Source organism: Hypanus sabinus, chromosome 14, assembly GCF_030144855.1.
Source record: "Hypanus sabinus isolate sHypSab1 chromosome 14, sHypSab1.hap1, whole genome shotgun sequence".
NCBI classification, from domain to species: Eukaryota; Metazoa; Chordata; class Chondrichthyes; order Myliobatiformes; family Dasyatidae; genus Hypanus; species Hypanus sabinus.
In genome coordinates this window covers 36,948,135-36,973,901 of record NC_082719.1, presented here as the reverse complement: position 1 = coordinate 36,973,901, position 25,767 = coordinate 36,948,135, and the positions used below count along the sequence as shown (strand labels likewise).

At 39.8% G+C, this 25,767-nt stretch overlaps 1 pseudogene; it reads left to right on the top strand.

The window, feature by feature from the left end:
• Nucleotides 1-25,503, top strand: part of LOC132404463 (uncharacterized) — a 32,955-nt pseudogene extending 7,452 nt beyond the window's left edge.
• Nucleotides 25,504-25,767: the final 264 nt, after the last annotated feature.

The window sequence follows — 25,767 nt, the reverse complement described above, 5'->3', positions numbered from 1 at the left end:
AACTGGGCCACCTTATCAAAATCTAAAGATCATATAAGATATCAGGTAGATTTATCTTAGTCCAGCAGTTCACCTGACAAGGTGGATTAAAAATAAATTTATGAGACATAAGCTTCACAAATTTTCAGTGGCCTTGATGTCAGTGTACAGATACTGTCCAACTATGAAATACGGAAGGATTTTCTTCTATTAAAAGAAAACTGGGCCACCTTACCAAAATCTAAATGGGCAACAATAAAAGTAATTGAATATTTACACTTAACCATGTTGTAGTGTTGCATTAAATTGCAAAGTCCTTTCCATCTTTGGAAACTTAACAATTTTCATCAAAGTAAATACTTGTTAACTTTGAAAGCATAACAGCTAGAGTGTAACATATTTTAACTATTTCAATGATATTAAATATTTGATAGGGTAGTCACATGGTTACCCAATGGTAAAGTAAGCGATTTCATGCTGAAGTTATATATCCGCTTTTTTGGAAGTGTGGGTCACTGTAGCATTAGTGTAAGTCACTGACTGTAAACCAGGCAACTCTCACTCTTACACCTTGCTGAGCTGGGTCAATAACAGAGCAATGGGAGGATTGGTGGGGGAAGAGGAGAAAGCATAACAATTACAAGAAACCTGCATGATTCATTGGCAGTTATTACCTGCTCACAAAATCTTCAGAGTATTTGAATTAATTTTTTTGTTCATGAGGGCTGCTGGGTCATATAGAGGGATCCTGTTGGCTGAATCCTATTAACTTCAAAGTGAATATATGGGAAGTCAACTATGGCAGTGCTCCCCGCTGATTTCTGATGTGCAATGGCAGACCCATTGATATGCGTGGTATGGGAACACTGATGTCCAGGAAGTGTCGGAAAGTAGTGGATACAGCCCAGTCTATCACAGGTGAAATCCTCCCCATCAATTAGTATTCTTACACGGTGCTCTGCCATTAGAAATCAGCATCCATAATCAAAGACCGCCCCCTCCCCCACCCTCATGACCTTTTCTCACTACTGCCCTTGGGCAGGAAGTCTGGAAGCCTTATGTTCCACACTACCAGGTTCTGGAACAGATATTGCCCTACAAACATTAAACTCCTGAACTGGCATGGATAACTTCATCCACCAATGCTCTGAATTGATTCTATAAGTTACAGTGTCACTTTCAAGGATTCTTAAAACTCATGTTCTCAGTATTATTTTGTATGCACCGTTTGTCTTCTCTTGCACATTGGTATTTGTCAGTCTATGTTCATGTAGTTTTTCATAAAATTCTATTGTATTTCTTTTTTCTCTCTCTCTGCAAGTGCTTGCAAGAAAAAGAAGCTCAGTCTAAGGTAATAAATTTACTTTCAACTTTGAACTTTGGTTGTCCTTGACAAGCGAGTTGTTGGTGCATATGTGAACTAGTTTACTTTATATAAAGAACTGGAGATCTAAAGCTTACAAATTTACTTATTTTGAACAAGTTAGAGCATGTCAAAAATTAGCTGCTTCTACAACCACGACCTGTCAAAATCTGGACAGTCTGCAAAGAGACTTCCTTATCTCCCAATAGGCAACAACAGTTGAGAGAAATTTTACCTCCTGACTGATACTGTAAGTCGGTATCATTTACTTAACAATCTGTGCATATATAAGAATAGTGAAGAAAGGCAAGTTCAGCAAATAAAATGGGTGTCATGGTTACAATATTGATTTGTTGATGAAAAATAAATTGTAGTTCCTGATTAATCTATCACGCAGAACTAATCACTGCAGTTCTGATCCTGAACACACATCTTTGTCTAGTTAAGTTTACAATAAGTGCCAATGCCAACCTGAAATACTGAAGGATTTGCATCAATTAAAAGAAAATCAGGCTGCCTTACCAAAATATAAAGATCAAATAAGATAAATGGTAAAGATATATTAGTCCAGCTTTTAGACTGGGAAAGTGGATTAAAAATAAATTTATAAGGCATAAGTTCCACAAATCTACAATGCTCTTAATAGCTGATATATGGTCATCAATTAAAAAGAACACAAAAACCATGTTTCTACCCCATATTGATTTGTGAAATCTTCCCATATCTATAAAATTCAGTTTTTATCAAAATGTAAATTTGTGGTGTTTTTTTTTTCTTAGTCATTAAAAGAGAGGTCATGCTTTAAAGGGCAAATGAAATGCTTTCACTCATTTCTAAAATTTAAGTCAGTGCCCTTCCTGTTTTCTTCTGAGCTATCACTTTCATATCTGTCATGGTTAGTATTAAATATACTTGAGATTTCCATTAATGGCAGCAAAGTACCTCATGTGGGACACCAAGTTGCCAATTTGCCACCCCATGAGGGTTTTTTGATTCAGATTCTTTTTGCTGTTCAAAATCTAGCTGAATAAGAAAAGATAATCGGTGCCGTCAGTTTATATAATCATACGCATACAAATAGTTAAATGTGTCTCTCTTGTTAACTTCATATTCAGAAGAATCCTCTTTATCTGGATTTTTAATGCCTTGCTCAGGGACTATTATTAATTATATTATTAAAATCCTGCAGTTTAGATACAATATCCTATTAGTTCTGAACATAAGCAGCCTTATGGTAGACACAAAATGCTTAAGAACGTCCTCAAATTTGTCAAAAGCCTATTGTCTTTTGAATGTCAATGAAATAAAAATAACAATGAATCTGAATGAATGTGTGTTATTTCAGTGAGAATTTCATTATTAGATAGCTCAGAGATTTTTTCTCTAAGAGACACTTTCTCATACCCTCCATTAATTATTCAGAAGCTTTCATGGTTAATGGATAATGTAAGACTTCCTGATGTAATATTAGAAAGCTGTTTTAGAAGAACACAATGTAGCAAGAGAAATGTATCACCTGATAAGAATACCTACTTGGCATTCATCCCTTTCATTTTTTTGCAGCCAGAGCACAGTATCCATCTTTGCCTAAAAAAGCATATGCTGATAAGTTATTTCATTCTGAATTGAAAAATATTAAAGCGCTTTTAGCCCTTCTTTGGCAACTCACTCTATTGGTCAAATTTTCTAGCCATAAATCTAAATTGGCAATAATACAAAAAGAAATCACATGACTTGTTTAAAATAACCAGGATGCATCTGCTGCTGATGTGACTTTCATTGTCATGGTGAAGTGCTTTGAAAGGAGCAGAAAAGCAAGTAAAAATTAACAGTGGCAAAATCTATAAATATTTGTGTCTTCGGTTTGCTGCAGAACGAATACCAGATCAATGAAAAATTGGTTGATTAGACATCTTTGTTTGTTCAAATAATTCATTACAGGTTATATGTATAAATACATGAATTGCATGCGTAATCACGCTGCCATGTGATACATACATGCCTCGCTTAAAGTAAACATGAAGTTAGATCCGGATTCCCGGACTGCCGTGTCTTCCTGTGAATTAGTTTAATGTTTTCAAGTTACAAAACATAACATTGACACAAATATTATTGAAGTATTAAAGACACAATAAGAGCATTCTTCCATTGAATCCTCTTTTTACATCCATTTTGCTTATGATAAAGGGTTAAAATTTCTTAACTGAATCTTCCTCATCATGACCATATATTTGTACGTCTCTACACTCAAATTCAGATTCAGATTTAAATTCACTTATTTATCACATTTAAATCAAAATATACTATAAAATGCGTAATTTGGGTTAACAACCAACACAATCTTAGGATGTGCTGGGAGCAGCCCACGATTATTCTGGCATGAACATAGCATGCCCAGGAAGTCCTGTAGAACAACAGAAGCAACAACAGAATTACAGCACAAAACAGCAATAGAAAACAAGCCCCCTTCCTCATTTCACCCACCCAGCTTCTCACACACATTGATAGTCCTCCAGTCCTAGGACAGGCTGCACCTGGGCTGACAGGTCCAGTAGACTTAGACTACAGGCTTCGGCCATTGGACTTTGACTTATGGACTTGTCGACTTCAGGCTTCAGCTTTTACTATTGACTCCAGGACTTGCCAATCACAAGACCTGAAACTTCAGACCTCAAAGTTTCACCTGCTCAAGCCCTGTAAAATGAAACAACAGAGTAAATGGAAGAAGCCAGCTCGCTGGCTATTGCTAGACAGTCCTGCATAGTAATTTGTGACATCTACTACTGCAAGAGAACAAACCTCCAGTGGATATATACAGTGAGTTTCAGTTGATTGGGACACAAAGGGTCCAGTACATTCTGGCCCAATTTAGCACCTGCCACAATTAGTCAAGTGTTAATGGAAATTGTTAAATAGGTATAAAAAAGACCATCTTCTATTTAACTGAGTAACAAGTTAGGTATCTAAATGAAATAGAGAATGACTTAGAACACTGCCAATGCTACTACAGTACCAGAAAATTATGCATTTGTTCCTAAAACTACTTCTTTCTTTTTCAATCTTTTTATTAAGTTGTCAACAAACAATATTAATACTAATACATAGAGATCAGGAATACATTAATAATGGTTAACAAGTAAAAACACATATTCCAAGTAACAAATGGAGTCTAACCTCCCAATCACTTAGTAATTAGCCATGAAAACGATAATTATAATTATAAAAAAAGAGAAAAAGAAAAAAAAAACTAACTAAAACAAACTAACCTAAAAAAAAGTTCCTAAAACTTCTTGACAGAGGAATTCACCCGATGTATATTGCTGTGCGTAGATGTCCGGGAAAGGATAGCAATTATAATGAAGGGGCTTGTTGAGTCCATTTCGAGGCAGCTCTCTCACTTTTGGTCCCCCACTGGACACTCAACTCTTACATGTAGCTCCAAGTATCTATTTTGCCTGTGACAGTCGCCACACCCCGGTACACCACTTCAAGAGACATGCTAAACCAGGTGAGGTTAGCTGACAGGCCTCATACCCTGGTGTAATAGGGACACACTTGTCTTAGAATTAGGATGTGGCAGTAAATTGGATTAGACATTGGCTTTGTGGGAGAAGCCAGAAAATGGTGGTAGATGATTACCTCTCTGACTGGAGGCCTGTGGCTAGTGAAGTGCTGCAGGGATCATTGCTGGGTCCATTGTTGTGTGCTATCTTTATCAATGATCTAAACAATGAAGGGATTAACTGGATCATCAAATTTACAGGTGACACCAAGATTGGAGGTGTAGTGGACAGCGAGGAAGGCTATCATGACTTCCAATGGGATCTACATCAGAAGGAGAAATGGGCTGAAACATGGCAGTTGGAATTTAATGCAGGTAAGTGTTGCACTTTGGTAGGGCCCACCAGAGTAGTTCTTACACAGGTAAGGTACTGGGGGAGAAAAGGGATCTGGGACTACAAGTCCATAATTTGTTGAAAGTTGTCACAGGTAGACAGGGTTGTAAAGAAAGTTTTTGTCACATTGACCTTCATTAATCAATGTATTAAGTATATGAGACAGAATGTTGCAGTGTAATTGTATAAGGTGCTGGGGTGGCCCAATTTGAAGTATCATGTGCTGTTTGGTCACCTACCTACAAGAAAGATGTAAATAAGGTTAAAAGGAGAGCAGAGAAAGAAATACTGGATTCTTAAGAGTATTTTCATTGAGTATTTTTTATTAATTACAATATATATATTGAGCAATATTTTTGAACAATTGCATTCAGTTGATAAAGCATGAATAGAGTGGGCAAGTTTTCTCCCATTCTATTAGCCCATGTGAATAAATCCAAAATAATTTTTGTCCATAGGTTTTAATTCTTTTTTGAACAAAGAATAATCAATTTCAAAATTAAGACTGAACATGGATCCAGATGTTCACAAATTGCACGAATGAGTTGGATGAGGGATCAAATGTACAATATCCAAATTTATCGAAGATACAAAGCTAGCTGATAGTATGGTCTATCAGAAGGTACAAAGGTGCTATGGGTCCAGTTGCTGTTCACACAGATTAATAGACTGGGTGAGAACATATTGGTAACTTATTTTTTCCCCTTATATTACCTTCTCTGAGTGCACAAACATAGATCCCCATATGAACTGCCTCCACTTTTTTGTTGGTCTTAGTGCGACGATGTTTGGATGATTTAAATGTTGGGCCATATGGATTGAAAAGGCAGGATGTCAGGACAAGAGGGGAGGATCATGCCAGTTCTGCTCACTGCGCTGTGACATTTACTTGGCTCTGCGCTGAACTGAGGCCATGCTCTGGCTGCACTGGGTTCCGTGTATGAGGGCTTTGCGTGGTATGCATACCCCCCATCTTGTTCTAAGTAAGAATTGGAATTCGACTGTAAACAAGATGCAACAGCCGAATTCCAATTGGATGAGGACTAACCAATTAGGAGAAACAGACGGCAGGGATATATATACCACCAGACAAGACATGCTTAGACATCATTCTGATGAAGACGGCAGATTTTATCATTGAAACGTTGGTTAAAATCAATACCTGTACCCGGCCGGAAGCCCGAGAAGATTTAATTAATTATATAAGCTAGGAAAGCACTAGATCCACTTTCATGTATTTTGAACTTTGTAGCTATTGTATTAAATTCCATTTTCTTTTTATTCTAGTTTTCTATATTTAAAATAGAACATTTCATTAGATTTTACATCTCCTTTTATGTCTAACCAGGACTTTTTGACGACCTGTACCCTTTGAACACTGCCTTTTCATCCTTTAGAAAATGCTGTTTTGTTTCCTCTTCCACTTCCTCCTCCATTGATATCTGTCAGTCGCCAAAAGCTTCCTCTGACATTGTTTATAATGCAATCCATATACTCAATGTACCACTGACAAATTTGAATGCATGGGTTTCTAACTTGTCAATAAAGAAAGTGAAAAGTTACAAGCACAACATGGAATATCAAGTCACCCCCTATCAACTTGAATACCTGCCTCTTACGCTCACTCTGTCATCTGTCATTCAACCAGTTTCTTGGACTGGTGACAAAAGTCTTCGATCCTGGCACTAATGTTAGCTAACAGTAAGGCTAGATTTAAACAACAGCTATAAACATTAATTTTCCATTATTCGTTCTCAGGATGTTCAATGGTCCAAATTTTGCTGATTGGCGCAGATTAACTGCACTCATAACTTCAGTCCTCAATTATCCTGCATAAACATTAGATATATCCATAAAGAACTTGTTTGGCAGAATCCTCATGATCCTGGTTTGCAACTTAAGTGTGGTTCCTGGGCCTTGCACAGCCTAACCTGTTCTGTCTCAACTCTAATTTGCCTGTTAAAGTTGTCAAGTTTTCTAATTCCCAATATTCCTGGCAACAAATTGGATAATTATTTTTTAAAAGATTTCAGTTAGCACATTGGTTTACAGCGATCAGTGATCGGGGTTGGATACTCACCAGTGTCTGTAAAGAGTTTGTACATTTTCCCTGTGACTGTGTGAGTTTCCTGCAGATGCTTCGGTTTCCTCCCACATTCCAAAGATGCAAGGTTAAGGTTAGTGATTTGTGGGTATTCTATGTTGCTACCTGAAGCATGGTGACACTTTCAGGCTGCCCAGCGAAATCCTCACAGATTTGATGGGATGCAAAACCAATGTAATTCACTATGTTTTTCAATGTACCTATGACAGATAAAGCTTACCTTATCTTTAAATAAGTTATTTTATTCCCGTCTGTCTTCTTTGGAGTACATTGACAGATGTAGCAACAGAGATTTATAACCAGGTTTTAGATTTCCACATTCAGATATCCCTGTTAAAGTCCTGAATTTACTTGCATGTTTTAGGATTCATCCAGCGGCTGACTATGGAACTGCCAGAAAAAACAAATCTAACAAAATCCAGACCATCCCTTCCAAATGGAAAATATTTTTGCTGGTATTCAGAAGAGATGATGATGGCAGGTACAATTGTGTTAAGTGCTGCTCTTTTGTTATGCCCTGGGCTGTGCTTGGCTTCTCATCATCTGCAAAGAGTGACAGATGGAAGTTAATTAGCATGTAAACACGTTTATTCATTTGTGTACTCAGTATTGCAAGTAAATGCACAACAATACATGTTCTGTATACTGAAGAGTTTAACATGGGCAAGACAGAGCACTGGAATGATACTGACACTGGTTTGTCTGCACTAAATTCTCAACTCCCTTGGGTAAGTGTTTCACAGTTAATAAATTGCATGAACTTCACCTCCTCAGCAGAAAATTGATTTTGTTGGAAGTGCAGAACATTCCGTGTTTTCTGGAGTTTGAGGGTGATCAAAATCAGGTAGTCAAAATCATAAAGTTTAAATGGTGACAGTCATAGCAGGAGACAAAAGAGCAGAATCCAGAAAAAAAAGGTAGATTTGTTAAAACTCAAATATGACCAGTTTGGAATAACCAAGGAGGTATTTAGTTGACATCAATCTCCAACAAGACTGCAGGCAGTGTGTCAATTGAAATTTTAAAAACTGAGATGGATAAATTTTACAGGTGTCAGGTCTCTCAGTGGGAGAGCATTTTGGAGATAGTGATCACAATTCTATCTCCTTTACCATAGCATTGGAGAGGGTTAGGAACAGACAAGTTAGGGAAACATTTATATTGGAGTAAGGGGAAATATGAGGTTATCAGGCAGGAAATTGGAAGCATAAATTGGAAACTGATGTTCTCCAGTAAACATATAGGAAACATGTGGCAAATATTCAGGGGATATTTGTGTGGGATTCTAAGTAGGTACATTCCAATGAGACATGGAAAGGATGGTAGGGTAAAAGATGTGTGGTGTAGAAAGGCTGTTGTCAATCTAGTCAAGAAGGAAAGAAGAGCTTATGGAAGGTATAAAACTAGGTAATGATAGACATCTAGAAGATTTTAAGGCTAACAGGAAGGAGCTTAAGAAGAAAATTAGGAGAGCCAGAAGGGGCCATGAGAAGGCATTGGTGGGCAGGATTAAGGAAAACTCCAAGGCATTCTACAAGTACGTGAAGAGCAAGAGGGTAAGACGTGAAAGAATAGGACCTATCAAGTGTGACAGTAGAAAAGTGTGTATGGAACCGGAGGAAACAGCAGAGGAACTTAATGAATACTTTACTTCCGTATTCACTATGGAAAAGGATCTTGGAGTTTGTAGTGATGACTTACAGCAGGCTGAAAAGCTTGAGCATATAGATATTATGGGACCGGATGAGATGTACCCCAGGCCTCTGTGGGAGGCAAGGGAGGAGATTGCTGAGCCTCTAGTGATGATCTTTGCATCATCAATAGGGACAGGAGAGGTTCTAGAGGATTGGAGGTTTGCGGATGTTGTTCCCTTATTCAAAAAAGGGAGTAGAGATAGGCCAGGAAATTATAGACCAGTGAGTCTTACCTCAGTGGTTGGCAAGCTGTTGGAGAAGACCCTGAGAGGCAGGATTTATGGAGAAGTATAACATGATTAGGAATAGTCAGCATGGTTTGTCAAGGGCAGTTTGTGCCTTATGAGCCTGATTGGATTTTTTGAGGATGTGACTAAACACATTGATGAAGGAAGAGCAGTAGATGTAGTGTATATGGATTTCAGCAAAGCATTTGATAAGGTATCCCATGCAAGCCTTATTGAGAAAGTAAGGAGGCATGGGATCCAGGGGGATATTGCTTTGTGAATCCAGAACTGGCTTGCCCACAGAAGGCAAAGAGTGTTACACGGGTCACATTCTGCATGGAGGTCGGTGACCAGTGGAGTGCCTCAGGGATCTGTGCTGGGACACTTACTCTTCGTGATTTTTATAAATGACCTGGATGAGGAAGTGGAGTGATGGGTTAGTAAGTTAGCTGATGACACAAAGGTTGGAGGTGTTGTTGGTTGTATGGAGGACTGTCAGAAGTTACAGTGGGACATTGATAGGATACAAAACTAGGTGGAGAACTAGGTGCAGATGGAGTTCAACCCAGATCACTGTGAAGTGGTCATTTTGGTAGGTCAAATATGATGGCAGAATATAGCATTAATGGTAAGATTCTTGGCTGTGTGGAGGATCAGAGGGATCTTAGGGTCCAAGTCCATAGGACGCTCAAAGCAGCTGCGCAGGTTGACTCTGTGATTATGAAAGGCATATGGTGTATTGGTCTTCATCAATCGTGGAATTGAATTTAGGAGCAGAGAGGTAATGTTGCAGCTATATAGGACTCTGACCAGACCCCACTTGGAGTACTGAGTTCAGTTCCGGTCGTCTCACTACAGGAAGGATGTGAAAGCCATGGAAAGGGTGCAGACGAGATTTACAAGGATGCTGCCTGGATTGGGGAGCATGCCTCATGAGAATAGGTTGAGTGAACGCAGTCTTTTTTCCTTGGAGCGAAGGAGGATGAGAGGTGACCTGATAGAGGTGTACAAGATGATGAGAAGCATTTATCATGTGGATAGTCAGAGGCTTTTTCCCAGGGCTGAAATGGTTGCCACAAGAGGACACAGGTTTAATGTGCTGGGGAATAGGTACAGAAGAGATGTTGGGGTAATTTTTTTACACAGAGAGTGGTGAGTGCATGGAATGGGCTACCAGCAATGGTGGTGGAGACGGATATGATAGGGTCTTTTAAGAGTCTTTTGGATAGGTTCATGGAGCTTAGGAAAATAGAGGAATATGGGTAAGCCTAGTAATTTCTAAGGTAGGGACATGTTCGGCACAACTTTGTGGGCTGAAGGGCCTGTACTGTGCTGTAGGTTTTCTATGTTTCTATGTAAGCAAGAAGAGTGTTTCCAGTTGCTAACTGAAGAGTCTGTGCTGAAGTTTTAATGATGCAAAAAGGTGCACTAGGATCTCAGATGATGCGTCCCAGTCTGCCTTGGAGCAGTATGACTGCAGCAGCATGATAACACATGGCAATCTGTGGCTTATGCATAATGGCTTTAAAAAGTGCAGAAGCCAACGATAGAGGAAGAGATTCTCATCAGTACATATGCAAGTGAAAGTTTCCATAAGTACATCTACTGACAAGATTTTGAAGTGGAGACAGACCATAAACCATTGATCTCAATTACGTCCAAGCCACTGAATTACTGTCCCATGAGGATACTGCACATGTTGATAGGACTGCAGAAATATGATGTGAAGATGATCTATATATCAGGAAAATACATTTACTGCTGATGTGCTGTCTTGAGCATTTGACAAGAAAGAAAAAAGTGACCAGGAGTTTAATGCAGATAAATGTGCCTATGTTAACATGACTGTCACCTTCCTTCTAGTATCTCCTGATAGAACAGAGCAGATCAGGAAAACAGCAATGAAAAATCTTAAAGATACAATATAGAAAGGATGGCTGGCAGCTAAGAATGAATGTCCAATGTGTATTCAGTATTATTGGGCATGAAAAACAGAACTGTCAGTAGTGTAACATATGGTCTTCAAAGGGAACAGGCATGTGATTCAATTGTCACTACACAAAAAAATGCTCCAGAAGATACATGAAGGGCATGTTGGTGAGGAAAAATGTAAATGAAGAGCTCATGAAGTGAGGAACTGGTTAAGATTGAACCAAGAGCATTGTTTCATGTGAAACATGCCTTGCCTGCAGACCAAACAGTGAGCAGAACTGCTTACACCACACACTGTACCAGACAGGTCGTACTTCAAAGTTGGAGTGGATTTGTTTGATTGTAATGAGAAGAGTCATATTGTTGTAACAGACTACTTCTCCAATTCCCAGAGGTTGCAACACTGCAATCAACATTCTGCAAAGCAGTCAGCATCTTCCTGAAAAGTGTGTCTGTGAGGCATGCAGTTCTATGTGAAATAGTATCAGACAGTGGTCCACACTTTTTCAAGCTGTGAATTTGACTCCTTTGCCAATGTATGGGAGGTTTCGGCAAGTAACTTCAAGCCCACATCACCCAAAATCTGATGGTCTAGCAGAAAGTTCAGTCAAGGTAGTGAAGGGCCTCATGGAGAAAGTGCAAGATGAACGAGAGGATTTCCACAAAAGGCTAATGATTTACAGAAGTGCACCACTGCAGCATGGTCTTTCACCAACCCAGATGCTGATGGGTTGATGCATTTGCACTATCCTTCTGGTGCATGCAAACCTGCTGATATCTAACAGAGCAGACAAGGTCAAATTTGCTAAAGAGAAAAGGAAAGGGGAGGAAAAATAGAAACAGTACCATGGCAAGACTGTGAAAAGCCCACCAGTCCTGAAGTCTGGGTATCAAGTGCGAATCCAAGATCATGATTCTGGCACATGTCCCATCAAGGGTATGTGCAACAGAAAGTAGCTCCACATTCCTACCATATATAGAAGAAATGAGGAACCACATGTATCTACAACCTCCCACCCATAGCTGTGAAGGGTTACCCGTCAGTACACCAAACAGGCCAGCATATATAAAAAATGAACATGTTGATCAGAATTCTCCAAAAGACACAAATATTAATGTAGCAAATGCAAGCAATACAGCTGTGGAAACAAATAGCAGACCAAAATGGATCATTAAACAAGCTCAGAGACTGATTGGAAGTTTACAAGTGGATAAGGAACTGTAGTTGCTCAATACAATTGAAGTTAAAATGTTGAACAGTTAAAATTTTGAAGAAAAAAAACAAGAGACCAACTATTGAATGTAGATATCTTTGTTGGTAAGAATTATTGCTCCTTGCAGGTTTATGAGAACATAATATTGTATTTGTGTTTCTTTCAAAGGGAAGATGTGTTATTATGTGTGCATGACATAGAACTTCAGTTCCCAGTGGGCATTTTGAGGGGTTCACCTAGGGCTAGAAGCTACAATGGTGATCGGGTTATGCATGCACAGGGTTGAGGAGAAGCTCAACAATAAAATGTTCTAACATAAACCCACACCAAGTTTGAAAGAACAAACACAACTGGAGCAAGTGAAGTTGAATGTAATTATCCCTTTGATTCAAGAGCCTGATGGTTGAGGGGTATGACTGTTCCTGAATTTGAATGAAGAAATTGGTCAGACAATGAACTTTCATAAGATCATTTCTCATTCTCCTAGTGTTCTCACCCCAGCAATCAGTCAAGTGAAGCTTCTCTGTGCTGATCAGTCAAAAGCAAGACTGAACACCTGTTCCTTTATTTCATAACTTTGCTTTGGAATGTTTTTTTTCAGTAGCTTCGACTGTGAAAGCAAACCCTTTTCTTAACTCACATCATTTCTTTATTCCCTTCTATTCATTCACATGCTTCAACATTTACTTTTCTATTTTGTTTCTTCTATTTCATTCTCAATGAATTATTTCCAAGTTATCTTTTTACTCCATGCTTGTTTTTTTATCAAATTGTAGTTATATTTTTTTGTTTCTAGACCTTTTTCCTGAAGTATACATTATTTTTACATAATTGTCAGCATTTTCCTTTTATTGACTACTACCATTTATTTCTTTAGCTAGCCATCAATAGAACCCCATTCCTTTATTGATCGATTAATGTTACACACAGTAATTAAAAATAATATTTTTATGATTACCTGTATTCCTTCAATTATATGCCACTAATGATCTTTTATTACATCTTTTAATCTAATCGAATAGACGTTAGTCAGATTTCCCACCATATGCATGTAGTTTCCTTCACTTATTTTTACAACTTAAGTTCTGAACTTCAGTTTGTCATCGTCAAACCGAATACAAAATTCTAAGTTGCTAAGTTTTTACTGTGCATTACTAAATATTTCTTTCTCATTAGATGTGATCAGAGGAAGATTAGCCATAATTTAATTTGTTGATGGAAGAGGTTCAAGTGTTTGGTTGATTGAATCATTTCCTTTTATGGTTGTATCATGTGTCATTGTGGCTTGAAATGCCCTTTTGCATTCAAAAATACAATACTGTTTTTCTTCTTTGAAAACTGAGCCTTTATATTTGAACAACTTAAATTATCTGATTTTCCATTCAGAGAAATAATTCTGCTTCAGTTGGTTGCTAACTCATAGTTTTTTTTTTCCACAGATGGAAATTGAAAGATCCAAATTGTAACATTTTCCTTTCCTCCTAATGGAACAAATGACTTTCACAGAACTCATATAAACAAACTGATATTTTCCACATGAGTCTATTTAAAAGAATTACACTGAACATCTCTGCTGTACATCCCCATCTGAACTGTGAATTAAAGGACAGCAAGAGCTTATCAATAATCAAGTTTGAAGAATCCAGGATGTTGGATGAAGAATGTTTCTATGCTTTGACAAATCCAAATTCTTGATTTAGAAATGCTAGCAATATGGAAATTGACCTGGAATACAGTGGTAGCAATGAAGAAGAAGAAGAAGAAGAAGAAGAAGAAGAAGAAGAAGAAGAAGAAGAAGAAGAAGAAGAAGAAGAAGAAGAAGAAGAAGAAGAAGAAGAAGAAGAAGAAGAAGAAGAAGAAGAAGAAGGAGAAGAAGCTCTTAACTCCGAGTGGACACTGTCATGACAGTGTTTTTATTTTTAGTAGGCTTTCTTATTTTTAGGAGGTGGAGTTGCTAGCTCAACGCTCAACCCAGCACAGATAGAAAGCATGCAAGGGTGCCGGCTGGATTTGAACTCAGGAGCCTTCGTTCAGAAGTCTGGCGCTGATGCCACTACACCACCAGCCATCTGTGGTACAGTGAATATTGCAAAATAAGGTACCAGAATATTCCCTCTTTGTTGAGTTAACATGATCTGCTTGACAATTGCTATTGGCTTGAAAATATTATTTGCATCTCTGTTTTACCATCACTGCATGTTGTCACTGATTTACAAATGAATGACTTATGGACATCTCTACAAACTAATAAATATGATTAAATTCAAAATTCTGACATTCATGCATACAGGGTATGCTTGTTCTTATGAAAACCAGAACATCAGAATTAGCATCCTATTTCTCTCCACATTAAATGCTTCAATTATTCTTTTTTATATATCTTATATGCTTTTGATGCCATTCATTATAACACTGTGGAGGCACAGTTATAATACTTCAAACATTTTTGCTTTCCATCACAGACAAAATCAATACAGATGTCTGTAAAAACCAAGCCCACAGACTGAATGAAATTTAATTTGTGGTGCATTGTAGCACTGCTGGTGGAGCCGTTGCCTTATGGATCTAGTGAGCTGCGTTCTATCCGGACTTCCATTGCAGTCTATGTAGAAATTGCATCTTCTTTTGGTGATTGCTTGCACTTCCTTCTAATGCTATATTTTCCTCCTACTTCCCAAATGTGTGGATTGGGAGATTAATTGGCTACTGGAAGTTGCCCACCATGTGTAGGTAGAATTGAGTTGGTCAAACATTATCTGTGGAGGACAGAAACTATAAGGATTTTAGGTTGAAACTGTGCAATAAGTCAAATTGTATGTCAATCTAGATTCCAACATCTGCAATCTTTTTAGCCTCCATACCCTTCCACATATGTAGCTACTGGAGTTGGATTATAAATCTTTTTCCCAGATAAAGACACTTTTCCAGGAATTTTAATGAGGTATTTTTAATGAGGAATTTTAATTTTTGTTAACAAATTGATGTCAGTTGGCCATTTGCATCTTTGCTCATATTTTGTAGTTAATTAGCATTTCTTTCAAGCAACTGTTGATTTCTATCTTGACTTTGGTGGCTTTGGAGTGAATTTAAATTTGTGAATTCAGCAAATCGGTGGGAAGGCACTTGAGAATTGAGAAATAACAGAAAACATTACCATTGACTTAGATTCAGTGGGAATAGATAAGAGACCAATTTTAGACCATAAGACATAGGAACAGAATTAGGCCGTTGTGTGTGCTCCGCCATTCCATCAAGGTTGATCCATTTGCCTCTCAACTCTATTTTCTTGTCTTTTCCCTGTAACCTTTCATACCCTGACTTATCACAAATCCAACAACCTCCAATTTAAGTATAGCCAATGACCTGTCCTCCATAGCCACCTGTGAGATTGCATTCCACAGATTGACTGCCTCCAGTGGAAGAAATTCCTACTCATCTCTATTCTTAATGGACATTCCCCTATTCTGAGTTTTGCTATTTGGTCCTAGACTCTCCCATGATAAGACACATCCTGTCCACACCTACTCTCTCTTGGCCTTTCAACATTTGATAGCATTCAATGAGATTCCACAGCACCCACCTCCCGTCCCCCCACCGTCCAACCTTGTTCTTCTAAATTCCAGTGAGTTCAGGTTCAGAGCCATTAAACACTCCTCATATGATAAGCCTTTCACTCTCAGAATCATTTTTATGAAACTTCTTTGAACCCTATCAAGTGTCAGCACATCCTTTTTTAGATAATGGGTCAGAACTTCTCACAATACTCCAAGTGAGGCTTCACCAGTGCCTTATAAAGCTTAAGCATTACAGCTTTGTTTTTGTTTTCATTCTCATCCTTTCAAAATGAACGCTAACATTGTATTTGCCTTCTTCAGCACCAACTCAATCTGCAAGTTAACCTTTAGAGGATGCTGCATGAGGACTCCCAAATCCCTTTGCACCATCTGATTTTTGAATTTTCTCCCCATTTGTTAAAGTGCATCACCAAACATTTCCTGACATTGTGGATTCCATCTGCCCTTTCATCAGTCTTCACATCATTCACAAATTTGGCCACAAAGCCACCAATTCCATTATTCTAATCATTGCTGTATGACTTAAAAGATGCAATTCCAAATCTGACCCCTGCAAAACACCAGTAGTCACAGGCAGCCAATTTTTTTAATCTTGCTTGTTATTTATTCAAGGAATTCCAACAGATTTGTCAGGCAGGATTTTCCCTTGAAGAAAACATGCTGACTTTGGCGTATTTTACTATGAGAGTCCAAGCACCCCAAAACCTCATTCTAACAACCAACTCCAATATCCTCCCAACCATTGAGGTCCAGCTAACTGGCTGGTAATTTCCTTTCTTCTGCCTCTCTCGCTTCCTAAAGAGTGGAGTGACATTTTCAATTTTGCAGTCCTCCTGAACCATTCCAGAATCTAGCGATTCTTGAAAGATCATTGGTAATGGCTCCACAATCTGTTCAGCTGCCTCTTCATGGTAGCTGGGGTGTAGTTCACCTGGTACTTCCAGAGACCCTGAAACAACAGTGTCATTGAAACTGTTTTCTCTTTGCTGTGTTTCATTTGGGCATTCTTGTCCTTGAGTGCTCTAGGGAGGTGAAATGGAAAGCTAAGGAGACTTAATACCCTTCAGACACAATTTCCTATGTTTTCAATAAACAAGCAATTTCTCAAGCCCAATCACTTCAAGTTCTGGGGCAATGGAAAAGTAGAATCAAGTTGGTGAAATGGGTTTCTGTTCCTTTTGCTTGACCTTTGATCTGACAAAATTGGAAATTCCGAAGGTCCAGCAATCAAGTTCCATCAATGTGTACTTGACAATATCACCTGCTACACAGAACACATAAAATTTTATTTTATGAAAAAGGATTAAGTAAATGAAAAGCTTATGAATTTTTGCAGTCTTCCACCAATGTTTCCACATAGATACTTGTTAATAAAATTTTGGTGTACAAGATACACATGAATATGTTGAATATTATCTGACACAGGACAGAAAGAACAAGAAGAAGTGGAGATGACTGCTTAGAGAAAATTCAGAAAGAGAACACCAGGAATTAGTTTAAGTTCACCTTTGTATTTTGAATGTGTGTAGATGTATAGAAAACATTGATTAATAATTAGCTCATGACAGAAAGATTTGATAGATAGCAGGAAAGAATCATTAATAAGATCAGAAAAGTGTGAAAATGTTATCTAAATGAGCCTGTGGCCACAGCCACTTTCTGTTGATTTATGAGGCTGCACAATCTGGCAAATAAAAAGGACAAGCTAAGAGCACCCACTGAAACTATAACAAAGGTACAAAAGAAGAAAAGCACTTTAAGCATCACAGATGACTGGGTAACTTCCTCAGTTTTCATTTCCCTCACACTGAATAGCGATGAACCTAAATGCAAAGAAAAGTCACACAAAATTAGAGGAAAATATCCAACAAGGCTTTACTAGATTCCTTAGCAGACAAGATACAGACAGGGAGCCCAACAACCTCACAGGCAAAGTCAAAATCCAAAAGAACTTTAACGAGCGAATCCTTTAAACAAAGGCAAGGCTTCACTTACAAAATATGACTACAGGACTGAGCAAAGAAACAGGGGGCTAGGAACAAGGAAACAAGGACAACAAACAAGGCACAGATGATAACAATAGACTAATAATTAGCCTAACAGGCTGGTGAGCGGAAAGGGTTGGCTGTGCCATTTCTGCCTCCCTCTGGTGTGATATTAAGTTGAAATGCATAAATTGTAAAAGTACAGGCAGAATGTTATGAGAAGGCCAAATTTATTTTCATGAGAATCTATAAGTAAATTCATAGGTTGTAGTTTTTTGTACTAAACAGTGGTTTGATGGTATTTCGCACTTTGTTTTTTGGTAATCCAATTACGGAAAAGCTATTAGAGAAAATATACGATGTCAATTCCAGGTTAAGTGTAACTGTAATTAAAAAAGAGTGACTTGAAGTATTAGGATTGTTTCCATTGAAGCAAAGGCAGTCAGGGGAAAATATAAAGTTCATTTTCTAAATTAGCAAGGACTTAATATAACAAATAGAATAAATCTATGATGTACAAACAAGCTGGATGAACTCAGAAGGTCAGGCAGCAACCATTGAAATGAGCAGTCAACATTTCAGCCCAAGACCCTTTGTCAGGACTGAAGAAGGAGGGGGGAGGGGCCCTATAAAGAAGGTGGGGGAGGGTGGAAGGTGCCTGGTAAAAAAACAATCAGAGGAAAGATCAAGAGGTGGGGGAGGGGAAGCAGGGAGGGGATAGGCCAGAGAGGTGAAAAAAGAATGAAAGCACTATGGGTAATAGAAGAAGGCAGAATCATGAGAGAGGTGATAGGCAGCTAGAAGAGGAGGCAGAGTGAAAGTGGGATGGTGGAAGGGAGAGGGAGGGAATTACCGGAAGTTGGAGAATTCGATGTTCATACCAAGGGGCTAAAGGCTAACCAGATGGTGTATGAGGTGTTGCTCCTCCAACCTGAGTTTGGCCACATCGTGGCAGTAGAGGACATATCTGAATGGGAATGTGAAGCATTCCTTTCTAGCTCTTCTAGCTGCCTATCACCTCTCTCATGATTCTGCATTCTTCTACTACCCATAGTGCTTTCTCTTTTCATTCCTTCTTCACCTCTCTGGCCTATACCCTCCCTGCTTCCCCTCCCCCACCCCTTGACCTTTCCCCTAATTGGTTTTTCACCTGGCACCTTGCACCCTCTGCCCACCTTCCTTATAGAGCCCCAGCCCCTTCATTCTTCAGTCCTGACGAAGGGTCTCGGCCCGAAACGTTGACTGCTCATTTCAAAGGATGCTGCCCGACCTGCTGAGATCATCCAGCTTGTTTGTACGTCTTGATTTGACCACAGCATCTGCAATATCATTTGTGTAGAATAAATCTGTAACCCCTAGCTGGTAAGCTACTGATAAGAATTCATTATTTACAAATTGTTTCTTGGAGAAATGAGGAGAAATTATGCCACACAGTGTTGCTGGATCATGAAATGCCTTGCAACAGTAAGTATTGCAGATCATTGTAACTTGAAAGAGAAAAACACTATTTAAAGGAGTAGGGAATAGAGGATTTTAAGAAGTATGTCAGACAAAAGATTTGGTTTTGGATTGCTCTTGTAGAAAGTAGCTCCAGGCACAATAGGTAGACGTTAATCCTTAGTGGTATATGCTAAAGGAAGAATACAGTAAAATAAATTTAAAAAAATGCAGAATGGTGCAAATCCATAAATCGTGCTGAATCCATGGAGAGAAATTCAGACCAATGACCTTCCATCAAATATTTATGGATTTGGATCATTAACCTTGGTTTCTCTCTTCACAAACGCTGCCTGACTTGCTGAGTATTTCCAATTTTTTTTTGTTTTCACTTCAAGTTCCCAACATTTGTAATATTTAGCTTATTTGTTTTTGTTTTATTTCATTTAAAAAGTAGAGAACAAATGGAAAGGTCATTGACCTGTACCATTAACTCTGTTTCTCTCTTCACTGATATTGCTGGAGCTGCTGAGTATCTCTAACGATTTCTACTTTTATTCCAGAACTCAATTTGTAGTACAGAAACTCTTACACTAAATGCCCACTTTATTAGGTATACATGTACACCTGCTTGTTAATGCAAATATATAATCAGCCAATCATATGGCAGCAACTTAATGCATAAGAACATGCACATATGGTCAAGAGGTACAGTTATTCAGACCAAACTTGAGAATGGAGAAGAAATATGATCTAAGTGTCTTTGACCATGGAATGATTGTTGAGGCCAGACAGGCTGGTTTCAGTATTAAAGAAACTGCTGATATTGTGGGATTTTCATGCACAACAATCCTTAGAGTTTAGAGATAATGGTGCAAAAAATTAAAAACATCCAATTCTGTGGGCAAAAACCTTGTTGATGAGAGGTCAGAGAAGAACGGCCAGATGGGTTCAAGCTGACAGCAAGGCAACAGTAACTCAAATAACAATGCATTGCAACAATAATATACACAACAGCATCTCTGAATGCACAATGCTTTGAACCTTGAAGAGGATGGGCTACAACAGTTGCACCACGAACATACTGTACATCAGAGGCATCAAGTTGTAACATTAGTGTTGATCATTATACTGATGATTTCCTGACCTGCTCAAACATAGTAAATGGAAGACATGCAACACACACACAGAAAGCTGCAGGAACTCAGCCGGCCAGTCCTGCCAAAAGGTCTCGGCCTAGAATGTCGACTGTACTCCTTTACATAAATGCTGCCTGACTTGCTGAGTTCCTCCAGCATTTTGTGTGTGTTGCTTGGATTTCCAGCGTCTACAGATATTCTCCTGTTTCTTATTGGAATGCATGAATACTTTCAGAATCCTGACAAATATCAGAACATGTTCTTATCTTACGTATTTGAATAATGGCATGGTAATCAGGAACTTCCTATGCCTATGTTCTATTTTGTTTGTCATGTCTCATTACAAGGTAGATAATTATTTATTCACTGTTGTGTGCTGTCAATCAGACTGCAAAGGAATAGAGTCCAAGAACTCAGTTGTACAACAATATGTATTTCAGTGCTATGCTATCAAAAATGAATTTGCTTTCCTCAAGTAAAGCACTAATACACTTATTTGCATGCCTTTTTGCATCTTTTGGAAAATTTGGCTAGGTATATTTTGCAATAAAATATACATGTGCAATCAATATATACCATACCTGGTACGTATCGAGTTATGCAGATCCCCGTGCATTGTTTCAAGGAAGGTTAGGTCACATGGAGATCCTCAGTGGTCACTCTCAGAACAAGTAAGTTCTAATTCCAGACTTGGACATCCCACTACTTTGTACCCCTCCTGTCCGATGATATTTGACTTGATGTCCTACCATGATGTCCTAAACTCGTTAATCCCCCTATCTGATTTAGATAACTAAAGGGATGTTATACTGTAGCTGCCTACATTTCAAAGGGTAGATCGCTTCCCTGTGTATCCTCCATGGTGAGCTTAGTTGCCAATACTCACTATACTCACCTGCCCCTACACCTCCTCCGTCACTACCATTCAGGGCCCCAAACAGTCCTTCCAGGTGAGGCGACACTTCACCTGTGAGTCTGATGGGGTTACTTACTGTGTCCAGTGTTCCCGGTGTGACCTCCTGTATATTGGTGAGATCCAATGCAGATTGGAAAACACTTCTCTCAGCACCTATGCTCTGTCAGAAAGAGCGGGATCTTCCAGTAGCCACTCATTTTAATTCTACTTCCCATTCCCATCGTAACATCTCAGTCCATGGCCTCCCCTCCTGCCACGATGAGGTCACACTCAGGTCTGGGTAGCCTCCAACTTGATTGCATAAATATCGATTTCTCAAACTTCCAGTAAGTCTCCTTCTCACCCCCTCACCATTCTCCATTCCCATTTCCCTCTCTCACCTATCTCCTTAGTTGCCACCACCTTCCTCTGGTGCTCCTTCCCTTCCCTTTCTTCTGCAATCCGATTCACCCTCTCCAGCCCTTTATCTCTTTCATCAATTGACTTCTTAACTCTTTACTTCATCCCTCCCCCTCTCCTGGTTTCACATATCTCCTAATACCTTGTACTTCTTCCTCCCCTTCCCCCATGTTCTTACTCTGACTTCTCATCATTTTTCTCTAGTTCTGATGAAGGGTCTCGACCCAAAACATAGACTGCTTACTCTTTTCCATAGATGCTCAGTTCTTACAGCATTTTGTATGTGTTCATCATCTGCAGATTTTCTCTTGCTATTAAATTTCAGACTGATTATTGCTTGCAATTTATATTAGGAGCTGAAAACTGACTCCCAGTTATAACAGGAAGCAGAACAAAGAATATAGGTTGGAAGTTTAACTTACTCAAAAACAACTCTTTGATCTCCAGAAGTGTTAGCTGTAGTATAGCTGTAGCAGGGTGTAGTCCACCACCCTGGACAATGAATATCCATCACATTTCACATCCCACCTCCCACCCACTTTCACACAACTAAAGTCTGTCCTCCTACCTTGTTGGCACTTATCTAGTCTTCTCCATGACTGCCTGATAATGTTGCTCTATGTTACCCTATCATATTCTTTCTACACCTTAATGCAGCATTCCATTTATAGCATGCCAACCAAAATTTCTCTTGCATTTTGTGTGTGTTAAAATAAGGCTGTAAATGGCCATAAGTTTGACTTCAATGACACAAAGGTACTATGCACTCCATTGCTTTTGGGGCCACCTGGTAAAGGAAACCATTGAAATAAAACTAGAGAAAAAGAATTTTAAACAAGACAAAGGTCTTGCTCTAAGGTGGGATAGTGGAAACCTGATTGGATGAGGAGAAACCAATCACGAGGGATGGAGTACGAGGTATAAATACTACAAGACTATTTATGCCCAGGTGTCATCCCTGATGAAGATCGTGGAGTTTGTCATCAAAATATTAGTAATAATTGATACCTGTACCTAGTTGGAAGCCTAGAAGAGTTTATTCATTATCCATAGGGCACTAAACTTTGACCAGCTATATGACCTCCTCCCTTCCCGACCTTGGGATCCCAATCAGGTCCCTGCCTATTAGACATTTCTTGGCCTGACTATTGTACCAAACTTCAGTCCCAGATACTATACTTTCTTTCACAACTAGTATAGCACATAGTGAAAAATGAACTGGTGATTCCATAGCAGTCAATGACCTGATCATCTGTAAGAACATATTCTCAAGTCATTTAACAATAGCGATTAAATTCAAGGATTTGAAAAATTATGTTAATTTGTGAGAAGTCAATTATGTTGATCAATTTGCAGAGTTTTCATTCAAGAACATATAATATCCAGAGAGACCAAACCGGCCGAAACTGAAGATCAACCAGCTGAGACAAGAACTCAAATCTCTGGAGCAACAATTAAAGTTGGCCAAGGAGAAGGAGAAAACTGCCCTGTCAGACTTCACAGATATCATAAGGAGGAGGCTCATCACACTCAGGCGGGCTGAGTGGCACCGACGGAAGGGCAAGGAGAGAGCCCAAAAGCACAGAGCTTCCTTTACCAGTCCCTTCGGCTTCACCAAGAGGATACTGGAATGGAAGGGAAGCATCCATCTCAGTTGTTCTGTAGAGGAGACAAACCACCTTCTCAGTATCATTTTCAGTGCCACCTCGAGAGAGCAGGACCTCGGCCAATGTGAGGCACTGGTGATACCTACAGAACCAGTGACCCAATTCAACATCTCTGAGCCCACCCTGAAGGAGGTCACAGCAGCAAGTGCAAGTTCCACCACTAGCCCCAGCGGAGTGCCTTACAAAGTCTACGAGCAGTGCTCAAGGCTCCTTGCGACTCTGGAAGATCTTAAAGGTGATCTGGTGGAGAGGAAAGGTCGCCGCTCAGTGGAGGCAAGTGGAGGGTGTCTGGATACTAAAAGAAGAGGATTCAAGCAGAATCGAGCAATTTTGTATCATCTCGCTGCTCAGTGTTGAAGGAAAGATCTTCAAGATTGTGGCCCAACGCTTAACTGAGTTCCTCTTGAAGAATGGATACATAGACACTTCAGTACAGAAGGGGGGAGTCCCAGGAGTTCCCAGATGCCTAGAGCACACAGGAGTGGTGACCCAGCTCATCCGGGAGGCAAGGGAAAGCAGAAGGGACCTTGCAGCACTCTGGCTAGACCTAACCAACATCTATGGATCCATCCCACACAAGCTCGTTGAAACAGCATTAACAAGACACCATGTTCCAGAGATGATCCGAAACCTCATTCTGGACTATTTCAGCAACTTCAGATTGAGAGTCTCCTCAGGGTCATTAACATCTTCCTGGCATTGGCTGGAGAAGGGCCTAATCACTGGCTGCACAATCTCAGTGTCACTCTTCTCACTGGCCATGAACATGATTGTCAAGTCAACGGAGTTGGAATGTAGAGGCCCCAAGTCTAGATCTGGCACTCGGCAGCTCCCCATAAGAGTATGCATGGATGATCTGACGGTGATGGCAACATTCATCCCTGGGTGCAGATGGCTCCTTCAAGAGCTGGAACGGCTCATCTCATGGGCAAGTATGAACTTTAAACCAGCCAAGTCCAGGTCTCTGGTACTGAAGAAAGGAAGAGTGGCCAACCGGTTTTGCTTTACCCTGGGAGGGATCCAGATTCCAACGGTGACAGAAAAACCAGTCAAGAGTCTGGGCAAGGTCTTCGACAGTTCCCTGAAGGACACAGCCGCACTTCAACAAACCAGGAGCAACTTGATAACCTGGCTCACTGTGACTGACAAGTCGGGGCTTCCAGGAAAATTCAAAGCTTGGATGTACCAACACGGAGTCTTGCCAAGGCTAAGCCTTCTCCTTCTAGTCTACGAGTTGCCAATGTCAACAGTGGAGGCTCTAGAGGAGACCATCAGTCAGTTTCTCCGGAGGTGGTTGGGGCTCCCCCAGACCTTAAGCAGCATAGCCCTGTATGGGCATTCCACCAAACTGCAGCTCCCCATCAGCGGCCTATCAGAGGAATTCAAAGTCAGTGATTCAGACAGCAAAAATCAGCATGCTCCCAAACAGTCCATCACCTGTAATAGAGAGGGGGGAGAAGGCTCAACATCGGCCTAGCTCCTCGGGAGAGCTTCCTGCCACTGCATGAGACTGGCAGCTCCAAGTCAACCTAGGGAGGCAGCTCAAGTTCCCAGAGAACATCGCAGCTACTCCGCTCCGCCCAGACATGGTGTTAATATCGGAATCTACAAAGCAAGTGGTCCTGCTGGAACTTACTGTCCCCTAGGAAGACCGGATTGAAGAGGCCAACGAGTGCAAGAGGGTTAACTACACAGATCTTGTTGCAGAATGCTGGAGCAATGGCTGGAGAGCTCACTGTGAGCCAGTCAAAGTTGGGTGCCAGGGCTTTACTGGCCATTCATTACAGCGGACTCTTAAACTCCTTGGAGTAAAAGGACTGCAGTGCGGAAGAGCCACCAAGAACATTCTGGAGGCTGCTGAAAAGGCTTCGCGGTGGCTGTGGATCCGGAGGGGGGATCTCTGGATTAGTGCACCACTTGGACACAAGTTGGAGGCTGATCACTCCCAGCTGGGTCACCTGGGTGAGGGTGTCTGATGATTAAAGACCCAAAACATCCTACGACCCCGGGTTCATCACTGAAGACGTGTCCAAGTAGCACCAGAAGGTGTATTCTACAACTACATATAATACTGTTAAAACAAATTTGGCTCTTAAATCTATATGCATTAATTTAAATCACCCTATTTCAATTTGAGATTTCTGACACAATTAATTTGGAATATACCATTTTGCCATCAAAACAATATTAAAATAATCACCTGTACTGAACATGCAAAAAATAACAAGAAAACCTTAATT